The sequence below is a fragment of the Phocoena phocoena genome, chromosome 4 (assembly GCF_963924675.1).
Source record: "Phocoena phocoena chromosome 4, mPhoPho1.1, whole genome shotgun sequence".
Lineage (NCBI taxonomy): Eukaryota > Metazoa > Chordata > Mammalia > Artiodactyla > Phocoenidae > Phocoena > Phocoena phocoena.
The window spans coordinates 103,944,953-103,961,209 of record NC_089222.1 but is presented as its reverse complement, the minus strand read 5'-3'; positions in this window follow the sequence as shown (position 1 = coordinate 103,961,209).

The window sequence follows — 16,257 nt, the reverse complement described above, 5'->3', positions numbered from 1 at the left end:
CTATGGTCTTAATGACTGTTAAAATCTTTTTTCATTAATTCTTAACATAACTTTGATTCTTGTGTAGATATGAAAAAATAGAAATTCCACTTAAAAATATACAATTCTGGCCTGTAAAAGATTGGTGAAATTATTCATACACATATAGAAACAATTTATCTGTGAAAACATTATTTTAAAAGGCTTAATAAGCCAAATTACAATCTTGCAAAAAATGCTTACTAATCATATCTTTAAATGCATTCCATCATTTGAATAGCATTGCATAATTCTAAAATTTTGAGGACACAGAAATTTTATTCATTATTGAATGGCAAAAAAAAAATGATGTGAAGATCTACAATACTATCTTTAAAGGAGAATATGAATAAACAGGGCATATGTGAAAAGGATTAATTGTTAGCCTTTAAATTGGTGGGAAAAGTCTTTTAGAATTATTCATCTTTAATGCCTTTGGACATTATTACATTCAGTGATTTTACATAGGACTGAGTCCTAAGCAAAACAGGACATATACCTTTCTGAGGCATATGTACTCAATTCTAACCTTAAAATATGGTTTATCAAATAATAATACTTAGTTTAACATGTTATTTTATTTCTATAATCTGTAGAAAATACACGCTCTACATGTTCCACACAGATTTTTTTACAAAAGTCTGTCATTTTTCTGAGGGCTCAGAATCAACATTCCATGGTTTATACAGTCTCTATATCCAATGAGTCAGACGTGCTGCCTGATGTGTTTTAGAATTTAAACTTTCTTTTACATTTTAATATTTTAATTAGGAACTTTGTATCTTTAGATAAGAAAGCTATGAATTTATGCATTTTGGGGCTCATTTTAAGGTAGTAATGTATCTGAGTTTTGGGAACAATGACTAAAGAAAAAAATGTTTAAAAAAATACCTTGGGGGCTTTCCTGGTGGCGCAGTGGTTGAGAGTCCGCCTGCTGATGCAGGGGACACGGGTTCGTGCCCCGGTCCAGGAAGATCCCACATGCCGCAGAGCGGCTGTGCCCGTGAGCCATGGCCGCTGAGCCTGCGCGTCCAGAGCCTGTTGCTCCGCAACGGGAGAGGCCACAAGAGTGAGAGGCCCGCTTACCGCAAAAAAACAAAAAAACAAACAAACAAAAAAAACCTTGGGATAGAACAGAGTATATATATTTTTTAATTTTAAGTAAAATAAAAGTAAAAGAAAGAGGCAGTTTTAAAATACATCCACAAATTGTTAATACATCTCCCTTTAAGAGGTAGAGGTTAATTTCCTTCCCATTGAGTGTGGGTTGGATTTGATGACTTGATTTCATCAAATAGACCATGGTAGAAATGATGGTGTGTGATTTTCACAGTTAGATAATTACTTTGCAAATTTTTCTTTACTCTCTCTTTGATCAATTGCTAAGGTGGAAGCTAGATGCCATATCATGTATCACATATGCATCATTCCTGAGGACATTCAAGTAACTGCATATAGAGGTCGATAGGGCTGGGAACTAAGGCCTCTTGTTGAAAACCGTCAAGGAATAGAGGCCTTCTGCTAACAGTCATGTAACTGAGCCATGCTAGAAGTGGATCCTTCAGCCCTGGTCACATTTTCAGATGATAGTAGCCCCAGACAATAACTTGACTTGACTCTGACTCAGAACCATCCAGCTAAGCCACCTTCAAATTTTTGACCCATTGAAACTATAAGTAAATAAATGCTTGTGTTTTTCAGCCTCTGAGTCTCGGGATAATTTGTTATGCATTAATAGATAGCTACAGAAATAGTTTCCCTTATAGACCTTTAACAAATCCAACTCTCCCTACCCGTTTCAACTTACCAATATTTTGCTCCAACCCACTTCACTCTTTGATTTCTTTTTCATTGAAATTGACAAATTAGAATAATATCTAGTACATTTTGTTTAGGTCGACTTAAGTCAGTCAACTTACACTGCATTGTATGGTTTTCAATGAGGGGATTCTACAGCAGTGGTGTCTGCTCCCCAGAAATCAGATCATTAATATTTTATTCACAAAAAGGTATTCTTTATTCCCATACCTCTGAATATTCTTATTATGACCTTAACATGAAATTTGTATGTACTTGTAAGTCTTAAACTATTTTAAGACCTTATTAAAAACACATAAAGAATGGTCTGTAGTTTTTAATTCTATGTTTGAATATATCAGCATATTTACTTTTTAATACAAATGTTTCAGTCAAAGATAATGTGAAATTACCTGGAGCAAACAAACCTGCTGGGTTTACTGTTAAGCAAGAACTCTGAAGCAAATAATGGTTTCCTAAAAGAGACAGTCTTGGGAGTGACATCATTCTGTCAATGGTCAAATTGTCTTCTCAGAAAACCCACTGCTATGTGCAAGGAACTCCCAAATAGAATGCCCGAAGAGTAATGTTAACAACTCTGGTCAAATCCAGTTTCTATACTTTTTCCATCTAACCCCTCATATGCTTTTTTGGTTTTTACAAAGTAGCAAAATTATTGTAGTGTTTTAGGCAGATAGTTCTACTTGAAGGAGAAATAAACTCCATGTTTCCACTCTAAACTGGATACATATTTCTCCAACTAATTATTTTATTGTTATTATTTGCCTTGGCCAACTACTGTGTATTTCATGATGATTTTTTTCTAGGATAAATTTTTTAAACTCCAAACTTGGAGCCTATTTTTCTTAAAAAAATAAAATTGAAAACTACATTTCACTGAAATGGCCTGGGAAGGGATGAGCTGTTCCAAATATCCAAGTTATTGATAGACTATTTTAAAAGTTGCATCTGGGGACTTCCCTGGTGGCTCAGTGGATAAGACTCTGTACTCCCAATCCAGGGGGCCGGGGTTCAATCCCTGATCAGGGAACTGGATCACACATTCATGCTGCAACTAAGAGTTCACATGCCACAACTAAGGAGCCCGTGTGCCGCAACTGCGTCCACATGCTGCAACTAAGACCCGGTGCAACCAAATATATAAATAAATACTTTTTTAAAAAGTTGTATCTGATGACTATATTAATTAGCTTTCCAAATTTTATAATATTTTAAAGTTGTGATCCAAACAAAAAAAAGTTAAATGTATGTGCAAATCACCTTACATGTCTTCAAGCATGACACAACAACACACAGACTACATATTATGATAAGAATTAATAATTCAGAGCATTTCATCAAGAAAAGTTGCCTGCAAGTTGATCTGAACATCATTTTGGCATTAAATTGGAGTAAGGTACAACCAGAATCCCATGTAAAGACACTGCAACAGTTATTAATCACTAAAATGAAGTATTGTGGCATTTTAAAATTAAGATTAACAGTTCTGCCATCACACCAATCACTCTTGACACTTAAGACTGAACTGCTTCCCTTATGTTACCCAATTATGACAATACCAGCTCCGGTCTTATACTGAAAGGGACATTTCAAAGGGTTGACAACTGATCCTCAGGAATCTGAAAGGAAATATCAAGTAGGTGTTACTTATCCACATGTGAGGCTTCCAGGAAGACCAGGGAACTTTGTAAGGCTCAATATTGCTGGAAATTCACTTAATGCATTCTGTCCTTCTCCCCAGCGTCTACACAGGAATGATTTAGGGATACTGGCTGCCATGTCTTGATTTAGAACTAAGATCTTAATCACAATAAAACCTCTGCCTTGGCAGACCTTTCCTGTTATCTTCACGAAGACCTCGGCAATAACAAGCATTCAATTCCTCACAATTCTCACAGAACCACATCATGGTTTTACTGGACAGCCATTCTCTTTTTGGAGTTTGCATTTAGACCAATTGGAGAAAAGATCGGGTGCTTTGGGGAGCAGGTGCTGAGACCCAACAAAAAGTGGAGCTGTGAGGGTTGTAGAGCAGTGTAGGTTAAAGCAATCAATTTTATTGCAGGACGCTGTTTCTCCTGCTACTAACAGCTGCTCAGAGGATAGTGGGGAAGCTACCCTGCTGAGCAGATTTGAGTCAGTGGATGGAAAATCTACCTCATTTCCAGGCTGAAGGATCCCACATTAAAAGACCATAAAGCTAAAGTCATTTAAATAGTAGCTCCAGGGGCACATTAACTTCCTTTCTTACAAAATGTCTGTTAATATAGATCTCAAAGACAAGTTCCTTGTCACTTCAACATTCAACACAACGTAACAGGTTTGTTTTTTGTTTTTTTTTAATTTTTGAATTTTATTTTTTAATACAGCAGATTCTTATTAGTCATCAATTTAATACACATCAGTGTATACATGTCAATCCCACTCGCCCACTTCATCACACCACCACCCGCACCCCCCCTCCCCGCTGCTTTCCCCCCTTGGTGTCCATACGTTTGTTCTCTACATCTGTCTCAATTTCTGCCCTGCAAACCGGTTCATCTGTACCATTTTTCTAGATTCCACATATATGCGATCGTAACAGGTTTTTAAATTTGGTTCCTATCTCAGACATTTGTGTTTACACACACACACATACACACACACATACACACACACATTTGAATAAATGAAGAAAAAGAACAAGCCATCACTATTCATACGTGGTAGCCACTATCACAAAAAGCTAACACTGACCATTTGAAACCTTTGCAAAGCATTTAAACTGCTGAAATGGACATTCCATAATTTATGTTAGGAAAAAAATAATTTATTGCCACACATATTGCTACAAACTTGGTGAGGCTTTAAAATTTCTGGTTTGCAGATTTAGAATAGCTCTGTCCTCAAGGAATGACTTAGAGGAACAAATTTAGAATATAAATTGATCTTTGAGAAGTCCACTGGGTTAGATGGCTGAATGCATGTTAACTGGTGAGTGTGCCACAGTCTTCATGGAGAGACCTGAACAGCAGGACTGTCTGTTCTTGCTGCTGTCAGTCGAATGTCCCCTTGAGAGATACAGCTTATGGGTGCCATACTGTTAACTATAAACTACTTGGGAAAAGAGGAGAGAGTGGGATTTAGAAATGTCTGGCAGCTCAAGGATCTGGTTTGAATGCCAAGCAGCAGCTGAGACAACTGTGTAATAGCTTACATTCCCAAAGGAGAAGGGATTAAAAAAAAAAAGACAGCTAGGTTCTTGTCAACTTTTTTGAGAGTAGGTAAAATCAATGCTTCTCAACAAGATTCTTAGTTTTGAGTTTTAAAAATATATAAAATATATTTTAAGTATAAAAATATATAAATGTATGTAGATACTGAAATTTTATATATTTATAAGTATATTTCACATGCAGGGCAAATTAAGACTGACTTTACAATCATTGTGCCTGTCTAAATGTAATTATAAAAATCTGGCGATGTAATACACAAGCTACGAATGTTATATCCTAAAGACAGCATGCTGTATAAAATATTTGGATTACTATATTCAATTATTATAATACGTTGTGCAGTGTAGAGACTGGTGTAGGCAAATTTTATACAGGATTTTTTAAGTGTTCTCACAATATAAAAATACCAGCATCATTTTATTTTAAGAAATCATTGTTTTTATAAAACTACTGAAGTCAGCAACATTAGAAATTTAAGTAGAAACTGGAAGATCAATAATGTAACACGTCAGCTGCTTGTAATATAGAATTAAATGATAATTATAAGCAATAAAATATTATAACATAACATTTATTGATATTTCAAATTTTTAAAAAGTTAAAATTAGGATTTTTTTAAAAAATCAACTACTGATAAACAGGAATGTATGTGATAACTGAAGATGGAATTTTTCTAAATGTTTCTTGTTTTAAGTTGTTTTGTTGTTTTATTGTGACATAACTAATTTGTCTAAGTAGAATTTGGACAATTTGCCTAGGTGGCCTATTAGTAACCTCATTGTGAAGAACATCAAGGAATCCATTTTAATATATACCCTACTTTCCAGCTTTGAAACTGCAATCAGAGCTTCCAGCAGATGCTCCTTCAGTTTAAGAACATGAATCAGCTTTTGGCTAAAGTCAGAGCATCCTATTTAGGAAAATTTCTCTTGGAAAAAAAAATCTAATATGATGGCTTTGGTGCAAACAAGGAGTTAAAAGAACTTGCCACTGACTAAGCATGGGGGTTCACGCCCTAAAGGGTGAGTTGGCATTCATTCTTCTACCCTAGCCATCTGCTCCTGTCCTAACTTCCTTTTATACCTGCCTGTCTCTGATTCCTATAGCTCATCAGCAAGGCAGTAGCTGTTGGACTGTCTCCTTGAAGATTCTTAAGCCTCAAGCCTAAAACATCACAGAAAAGGAAACATTAATTTGTAAACATCATCACCCTTCAATCTCTTCATGCCTGAATCATGGGGAAAACCTGAAGTGATTTGTAAACACACCAGCATACAGAAGTGTTCCCTATTTCACACCTTTTGTTCCATCTTAAGGAAAAGCAGGGTCCAGATGCTTATGTAATTCTCACCTTAACCCCACACATTTTAAAAATTATGAAGGGCAAGGATGGAAAGGAAAAATACTTGGGTAGGTATGATGCATACCGTATGTACCAAATTTCAAGTATTTTTCATCAAGCATTAAAATATTCCAGAAATTTCAACATTTTGCCTCAAAAATGCCTATTTTATTGACTCTCATATCTGGAAAGCCATGTGTTTTACATTCCATGTCTTCATTAGTTGGGAAAATAGAGTCCAGAGGGGTTTGGTAGAAAGCCTGTGGGCATATAGTGAAAAGTCTCTTCTCATCAAATTAGCACAGTCATTTAGACTCACATGGTACAAGCATATTACTTTGCACATAGTATGTGCTTACCAATGCTAATTTTATTTAATTTAGCTCAATGATAAATGTCATATGGATAATGATACCCAGTCAATGTCATTCTACATCACTCAAGAATACAGACTCACTAAACTTTAAAGAGACATGCTTTCACAAGAAAAAACTGCAAAACAACCAACAAACAGGACATTTTTACCATAAATAATGAAGATCATCTTAAATGATCCTATATACAAGGACAAAGAAATATACAGTAAAAGACCACCCATGCCACATAACTTCAAGGTTCCTAAAACTCACGTAATCCCCCCAAAAATGTCTCTATCAGCTTTACCCTATACCAGAAATATCTGTCATTATTCTTATTTCTGTTATTAAATGTATGCATTCTCAGAGGGTGCTTGTATAAAGGAAATACATTATCCAGAATGTACAGCAGTTTATCATTTTAGCCTTCATGATCTTATTTGGTAAAATTAGATTTTTTTTAGCTTTCCACCATAGATTAAGAACTATAACAGGATAAGTAGCTTTTAAAGAGAGTATGTACAGTTTTGGTAAAGTCCTAAACACAACAGGTATTCTAAATTGGTACATATAATCAGGGTGGAGGGAGATCCCTTGGGCAGCCAGGAAAATGAGCTCACTGTATATCCATTAAAGGTAATTTAGGAAAAGGAACAACTATAAAAACAAGCTTTTTGCTACATCATTGTTTTGGCCTGAACTGTGTCTCCTCCAAATTTATATGCTGAACTCTTAACCCCTAGCACCTCAGAATGTGACTGTATTTGGAGATAGAGTCTTTAAAGATGTAATTAAGATAAAATGAGATTACATGGGCAGGTCCCAATCTAATATGAATAATGTCCTTATAAAAAGAAGAGGTTAACACACACACACACAGAGGGAAAACCATGTGAAGACACCATGGAAGACAGCCATCTACAAGCCAACGAGAGAGGCTTCAGAAGGAATCATCTTGCTGACAGCTCAGATTTCTAGCCTCCAGAACTGTGAGAAAATAAATGTCTGTTATTCATGCCACCCAGTCTTTGTTTAGGCAGCCCTAGCAAACTAAGACAGTCATTTCTTTGTAGCATTTTGGCCAGGATAGAAAGTAACACTCAGGCCTAATGGCATATTACATAATTAAAGATTTCAAGCATAATTTAATGCAGTTCAACGAGGTCAAAGAAGTAAACATTCAAAAGGCATCATAGATTGAAGTCAAAGGAAAGAAAGAAATGACAAAATAGGAAGAAAGACTCCAAACGTCCAAGTCAGAAAATTGTGAATGGCATGGCTTAAAACCATAAAAAATGAGACAAGGGAAAAAACATGTTAAGAAAAAATAGTAAGTAGTCTACAGTGGTAATACTGACCTGGGATTGCCAGTGGCATAAAGAATATCAAATGAAGTAAAATATGATGTTTTGATTTCCTGACTAATGGATAACAGGACAAGGTGTCCAAATTACAGCTGTGAGAACTCTATTTCACTTTTAAAAAATAGCATTATAAGTAAAGTTAAAGAAACCTTTACTTGGAGTTTTTTTTTTTATTTTTAGAAAGGCCATTTGGAATCAATGAATAAACTGAATTATAACATATTTATAAAACATACAACTCTATTATGTACTTTTCCTATACAGTTCATCAAACTAGGCTGACAATATTGAGAAAAGAATTTAAATATAAAAGTGAGCAAAGCCTGTACCATCCTTTATTATACTGTATGCTAAACTCCATGCTACTAAATGATTTACTGAAAATAGGCTTTTTCTGTAATTTACTTGCACTATTTATGTTCAGTATAACTGAAGAAAGAATTGACAAGTTGTGGCATTTAAGATTAAATCAGTATTTAATTGATCATTCCATAAGACATGAAAATATGACATGAAAATCAGTATGAAGGCCAGGATAAAAATAAAGAGAAGGGGGTAAATATATAGTATTTGGGGTTAATTTTAAATGAAATAGGACTTGAAAGATAACAAAATATGGTTAAAATAGATTTTCTAAAAAAGTCTCTTAGGTATTCCTGAACAAAAGAGATACAAAAGTATTCATCCAATCCTGAGAGAGAAAAAATTGATCTTTTCTCTGTCCTGGAGCCCATTTCTCTATCATGGTAGTTAACATCCTCTAGTAAGTATCTTTAAATGTTTATCCTCCCTACCTTGACTATGATTTTGATACTGAGATTATCTTTTTTTTTTAATTTTCAACTTTAAATCTTCAACACATCCTCTTGTTGAATATTATACTAATTTAGAGTGGATATCTGGATATTTTCTATACCACGAAGAGGTTGATTATGACGGAATGTTTTGTGGAACATGTCATTTGTGAAAGTCAGGAAGCCCAGTCCAATCCAAGATAATTAGAAAGAAAAACAAAAGGTAGAACTAGTGCTGAATGCTTTAAATAAACATTATTCCAGAGCATCAGCATGTCTTAGGAAGGTAGTGGACTGGGGCCAAGAACTTAAACAGAAAAAATGATTGATTATGATGCTGATGCTGCCCAGGAAAATGAAGGTGATGTAAATAATACAGCTATAATAATATGATTATGAATTTGAACAAACACCTTGAGATTCCTGATATAGTCTATCTCTTTTCTTAGGGCACCATTGTTCAGAAACCTATTCTTATTCTCTTTGTTACTAACTGGTGGTTAAAGAAAAGACTGTCAATATTGGAAATACTGTATATCTTTCCTTCTTTCTGGGAACCAATGTTGATTTCTTTCCAGCCCCCCTACAGAGTTGCAAGCTCTCTTTGGAAAATACTCCAGAGTTTTCAAGGTTGTCTCGCTTTCCATAAATAAGAAAATACAATTTTACATCCCCTCATTTTGTTTAGTATGTGACTCTATAAAGCACATGAATAAACTACAGCTTATACCTGCAGATTCATTCAGAGCCTAACTTCTCAATAACAATAAACATAGCTTATCAAGGCCTAGCACAAAAGTCATTCTTGGTAAGTACCTGAGGGATCCATCATGGGAATACTAAAGTTTCCCTTAAAATTATGCTATTTTCAGGGCTTCCCTGGTGGCACAGTGGTTGAGAGTCTGCCTGCCAATGCAGGGGACACAGGTTCGTGCCCCGGTCTGGGAAGATCCCACATGCAGCAGAGTGGCTGGGCCCGTGAGCCATGGTCACTGAGCCTGCGTGTCTGGAGCCTGTGCTCTGCAACGGGGGAGGCCACAACAGTGAGAGGCCCGCGTACCAAAAAAAATAATAATAAAATAAAATGATGCTATTCTCAGTAATAATTATGATTCTTCCACTTAAGCATGATTTTTTTTTAAATTAAGCTTATTGAAGATATGTCTTCATTCTTCAAAAAACATTTTTAGCTTTAAGAAGTCACCTAAATAGCACACTAGATGACATCCTTAGAAATGTCCCTTGAAGATTTTAATAATATTTTTTGAAATTTCTCATCTAACTTTTACCTTTAATAGTAATATTTCTGCCAAGGGGGATTTCTTGGCTGTACCTGATCCTTTCATATTAATTGTATAACTTATTTAGATTAAAAACACTGTTAAGCCCTTTATTGAAATTCCACAATGAACTGAAAAAGAAAATTTCTCAAAGTGTCTCACAAAAGTAGAGTGTCTAAAAACTAAGAGAATCAAGATCCATAAAATCTAATTCATAAGGAAAGAAACTGATATGCTACTAAGTAAAGACTGCCAGATTTACCTGTGGCACTCTATGAATTTTTTTTTAAGCTGAAGAAAGCTTTGAAGTCCCTTCCTATGAAAATTTATGTTGTTGTTGTTATTTTCACAGTTTAAATGTATTTGCCTGAATCCTTAATACTGTAATCTAGAATTAATCAAATGCATCTACTGAGAATAAGGGAAATAACAGATGACTTGATTTTATCTCCATGATTTCTGCCTATTGAGGGTGACTGGACAGAGAAATGGTGACTTCCAGTGACAATTAAACTATATGAAAGTGTCAAAATAACATGATAACAAGAACTTCATTGTGCTTAAATGTGCCAAAAATAAGTAGGCTGGCCAAAATGCCAAATAATAACTAAATACATGATAAATGTGTCTTATTTCTGGCCTAATCATATGATGTTGCTAAATATTGAAATAGAGAACATGTACATATGTAGATATATTAATATATGTCAAATTTAGAGATGCATACCCAAAATATTTTGACTAAGTGTTAAAAGATTTTCTTCATTTGGATATAGTAATATCATTTAGTAGAATTTTATCACATTTGCATCCAGTCACTTTCTTGGAAATAACCCAAATGATATTCTGTGAAAAATCCCTTTACAAAATGATCAGATAAAAGAGAATTATTAATCTTAATAATCTTTATCCCGCTAATGTTAAAATATCATACAAAAAACTACAATAAGAAAAAAATTTCAATGTTTAGATTGAAAAAGAAAGACACAAGTTAAATATTTCCTTTTCGATCAAAGTGCCATGAACTTGAAAGGATTTGCAAACTGGAAACAGGTGTAGTCAACTGTTGGAGTATTTTTTAAGTTGTTTAACACATTATAATAGTGTGATCCAAAACTGAAACTTGACATTACTATAAGCATTGGAAGATCATAAATCACTTTAGACAGCACACTGTAGTCATAGTTTTTTCACACTGGAAGTATGTTGTAATACTTTTTAATATGAGAAAACTTTAATATTTTTAACATATGAAAACTTTGTATTAATTTTATTAATATAAGGAAATTTTAATATTTTTAATATGAAAAAATTTTGCATTATTTTGTTTCCTAATAAGTAATACAAAGTTTAAATAATGATAAGATGAAAATTTAACTTTCTTCCCTTATATTCAATACATTGTATATAATTCCACATTGTTTGTAAAGCAATTAAATATTCTTTCTGCTTTGGCATATTATTGACATTTTATTAAAGGCTGGACATATGAGAATGATGATTTCAAGAGGACTTCATACACATCCACATTTTATAGGTGATTTAATTGATGCATAATTAAAATTACAAAGAAATTAAAAGCCCAGTTAAAACAGAAACTTTCATCTAATTTTGTTTTTGTAAGAAAAGATAATTTCATGTAAATGTTAATAATTTCATATTTCATAATAACATCTTTCCAAGGACTCTAATTTTTTTCATAGAAACAGTCTTATAACATCTTTATTTATCCCCATAATCTCACAGTGACACGATAAGTATAAAATAATTCAGATCAGGAAAATAGCATGTGGGATACTGGCTCCTTCCCCTACTCTATGCATCATCACTCTTGGAGTGATGGTCCCACTCCAAGCCAACTTTTCAAAAAATTACCAGTCAGGCCAGATGCTTAAGATCACTTCAAATGGCTCAAAAACAACTTATTATTGCTTTTCAGTATGTTAAGCAGTAAGAATAAATTAAACCCATTTATTTCCATCAAAAATAGATACTTAACATAAGCTAAAAATGTTTAATCATTACAGAAATTTAATTAAGCAATTTGCTTTAGGTTAATCCAAAGGGTGTATTTGAAAACTTTACTCTTGACATACATATTATATCCAATTCACAAAGGAATAATGCAAAGAATTTTAACATTTTTTAAAATATATTTTTGGCATTGTTCACCTGCTTTGTTTTTCCCCTTCTTGTCCCAAGAAATTTCTGCTGTTGTCCATTCAATTGCCTCATCTCTTTTTAATTCCTAGTTCCACTTCAGTCAGACAAACATACAGTATGAAGAATAAAACTCAGATAGCTATTTTTAACTTTAAACTATGCTTTTCTAATGCTTAATGATACTATCAGTATATGCTATGGCTTGATTTTTTTTCCATTTTCTAAGGAATCCTTTTCTGTTGTGAAGTTTTCAAAATCTGAATACATTTCATGGACTGAAGGCATCCAAACAGTCTCTAGCAGGAAAATATATAGCACACAATCCTTTAAAAATGCATATAATAACAGCCGGGATTTATAATAACAAACGAAAGGAAAGATGAAGGAAATACACAAATCATAAGCTTCAAGAAACATATAAATCTTTTTGAAGTTTTATCATAACTCAGAAAGAACGTTATCCTTTCAAAACCTGCCAGATCACGCCAGACATTATACCCAGTTTTAAAACTCAGGTGCTTTGAAGTTATCTTTGAAGTCCTCCCAGCTTTGGAGTTTTGGTCACTCCTCAGATCACACCATGCATGCATTAGTTCTATGTTGTCCTATTGTTTCCCTACATCAGTCATTGTTTCTTCTTCTCTTTAACACAGAAGTATATAATTTTGTTATCTATAATATATAACCTGAAAATGTTAAACTTTTTTGCATAAAAAGGTTACATTTATAAAAGATAATGACATAAATTGGACTTAGTAGACTGAAAAGAGAAAAAATTTTTTCTTTCAAACTACTGTCCCCTGAAAACTCACTGTCTACTTAGTTTTTCTTGCCTGCAGATAGATTTTAGCCAGGATGTATCACTTTTCTTATATTAATTAATTTATTCATTCATTTTAAAACTGTTGCAAGTATCTACTAAATGCCAAACGCTGTTCTAGGTGTTTAGAAATACAGATGATCAACATCAAAGATTCCTAAGGAGCTTATATTCTAGTTGGGCAAAGGCATCAAAAGTGATTAATTCTATGGAAAAAATTAAAATAATCAAGCATGATAAAGGAAGACAGAAGGCTCAGTTTGGGGGTGGGGAGGAGTACGGGGGAAGTATGTGGAGGGTCAGTATTCAGTATTAATTATGGTCATCAGGGTAAGCCTCATTGAAACAATGGATTTAGATAAGGTGATGAGTTTAGCCAAATTGCTATCTGGTAGAAGAACATTCCAGAACAGATAGAGCAAAAAGCTAAAATAAGAACATGTCTGACATAGAGAATGGACTTGAGGACACTGGGAAGGGGAAGGGTAAGCTGGGACGAAGTGAGAGAGTAGCATTGACATATATACACTACCAAATATAAAATAGATAGCTAGTGGGAATCAGCCTCATAGCACAGGGAGATCAGCTCGGTGCTTTGTGACCACCTAGAGAGGTGGGATAGGGAGGGTGGGAGGGAAGCACAAGAGGAAGGGGATATGGGTATATATGTATACTTATAGCTGATGCACTGTGTAATACAGCAGAAACTAACACAATATTGTAAAGCAATTATACTCCAGTAAAGATGTTAAAAAATATATAATCAGACAAAATGTAAAAATGCGTATCTTAGATGTTTATCAGAGCCTTGTTAATAACAGTAAAAATGTAGAAACAGCATAAACATTCAACATTAGAGGTTTGGTTAAAAAATTACAGAATAGACAAATCCACAGAGACAGAAAGTAGACTTGTGGTTTCCAGCAGCTGTGGGAAGGGAGTGACTGAATAGGAGTGACTGAATGGTATGGGGTTTCTTTTGGGAGTGATGAAAATGTTCTAAAATTAGGTTGTGGTGATAGTTGCACAATTCTGTGACTATATTAAAACCATTAAATTGTATGCTTTAAATGGGTGAATTTTAATGGTATTGGTTTATATCTCAATAAAGCTGTTTTTAAAATTAAAAAAAAAAAGAACACGTCTGAGATGTTCACACAATATCAAGGAAACGTGCGCAAATGGTAGGAGAAGTCAGAAAGGAGAGGAGGGCAGCAGAACATGAGGACCATACTGGCCATTTTCTGGACTTAGGCTTCTAACCTGAGTAAAATGGAAATATAACAAAATCTGACATATTTTAAAAGTATAACTCAGTATCCAGGTAAAAGATGATGGTGGTACAAAAAAAGGAGGTAGTAGTGAAAGCTATGTTTTGAAGATAGAGCCACCATCATTTCCTAACATATTTGGTAAGGAATGTGAGAGAAAGAAAGGAGGTAAATATTGCTCCAAGGGTTTGGCTTGGACAACAGGAAGAAAGGAAGTGAATCAGATGTGCAGGAGACAGTGGGAAGTGAGGGAGCAGACGTGGGACCGAATATTTGGAATTTCAAAAGTTTTATAATGTTGCATTTGTGATGTCTGCTGGCCAAGTAGACATGTTGAGTGGGCAAATTGGACATATGGCCAAGACAGCTTAAAAATTTGGGAGTCATCAGCATACAGATAGTCTTCAAAGTTATGAGACTGGATGTTTAACCATGGGTATGTAACTGAAAAAGAGAAGTCTAAAAACTAATAAGCTCTGGGCCATGCCAATGTCAATGGGTCAGTTAAAAGAGAAGGAATAGACAAAAACAACTGAGAATGAACAACCCATAAGTCAGGAAGAAAGCCAATCAAGTGCAGTGTCCTGGAAATAAAATTTTAAAAGACTGAAACTTCTGATTTTAGTAAAGATATTGCTCCATACATGTGACATATCTGAACTGGATTTCAGCAACCAAAATTTCCATGACAGTGGTGGCTGCTGAATCTGAATCTACAATTTTTAGCATCCTCCAAATGCATTTTGCTCTTGAATAGAAGGAATTTTGGAGTAAAAAACTCTTTAGCTTATTCTTCATTCTCTAAAACCTTATAGACTGTTTCAACGTATGTTCAATACCATATTTATGGTTGTGACTGACTCTAGAAAACTGATTGAATTTAATCCTCTTGTTATTACCTTTGGGAATAGTACACAAGTACGTACTTTGATTTTTTTTTCCTATTATTGAAGCTAAAAAGACCATAACAAAACTGTGACACAATAAAGGAAGTCTGCCAAATGCCAATCAATCACATTCCAAAGGGAAGTTACAGATGAAACGCTTCCTAAGTGTTTTCCAAATATTAACACTGAAATTTCTGAAGAAAAATCTAAAGGCATTTTTTAGATCTTCTGGAGTATGAATTCATACTTGGCATCATTCTTCACTGATTCTCTCCACTGACCCATCCTAAACCCAGGACCCCCAGACAATATCCTGCCATATCAAGAGAGATTGCATAACTAGATTTTACACTAGTAATTACAGATTTTATTTTTAAAGATTTCTCAATTAAACTTAATCATTTAAAAACTCTTTTAAAACAGCAAAAGATTTTCAAAGTGGTTCAATGTAATCAACCCACCTCCAAATAGCTGGTTGATCACTCCAGGGAATGTGAGAAACTCAGTACTGGTCTCTGCTGCTGGCATATTAGACATTCAGCAGTGGCTGTAGCCAGGTTGGCTCTGGTGAGTGGAAGTCCATGTTGCTGAGCCCATATCTACCCTCCATCCCTGCCACCATGGCCACTTTGTTCATGAGCCTATTGGGTACTGATAGGGGTGGCCAGGAAAAGAGGCTGACTGGTATACACAGAATGGGTCATCCTATCCACTTGATTATTAAAATTCTCCTCTGCTGAGGTCACTCTTTGGTGAGCATTCATATGGGACACAAATACCTTCACACTTTCACCCATTCAAAGGGACCATCCATCCATATACCCCTTCCCTATATCTCCCTGTCATCAATTTTCCAATTATGTTCCTTCCAAGTCCGTAACCATCTAGCCAAAGCATTGGCCACAGCCCATGAATTTGTATACAATCAC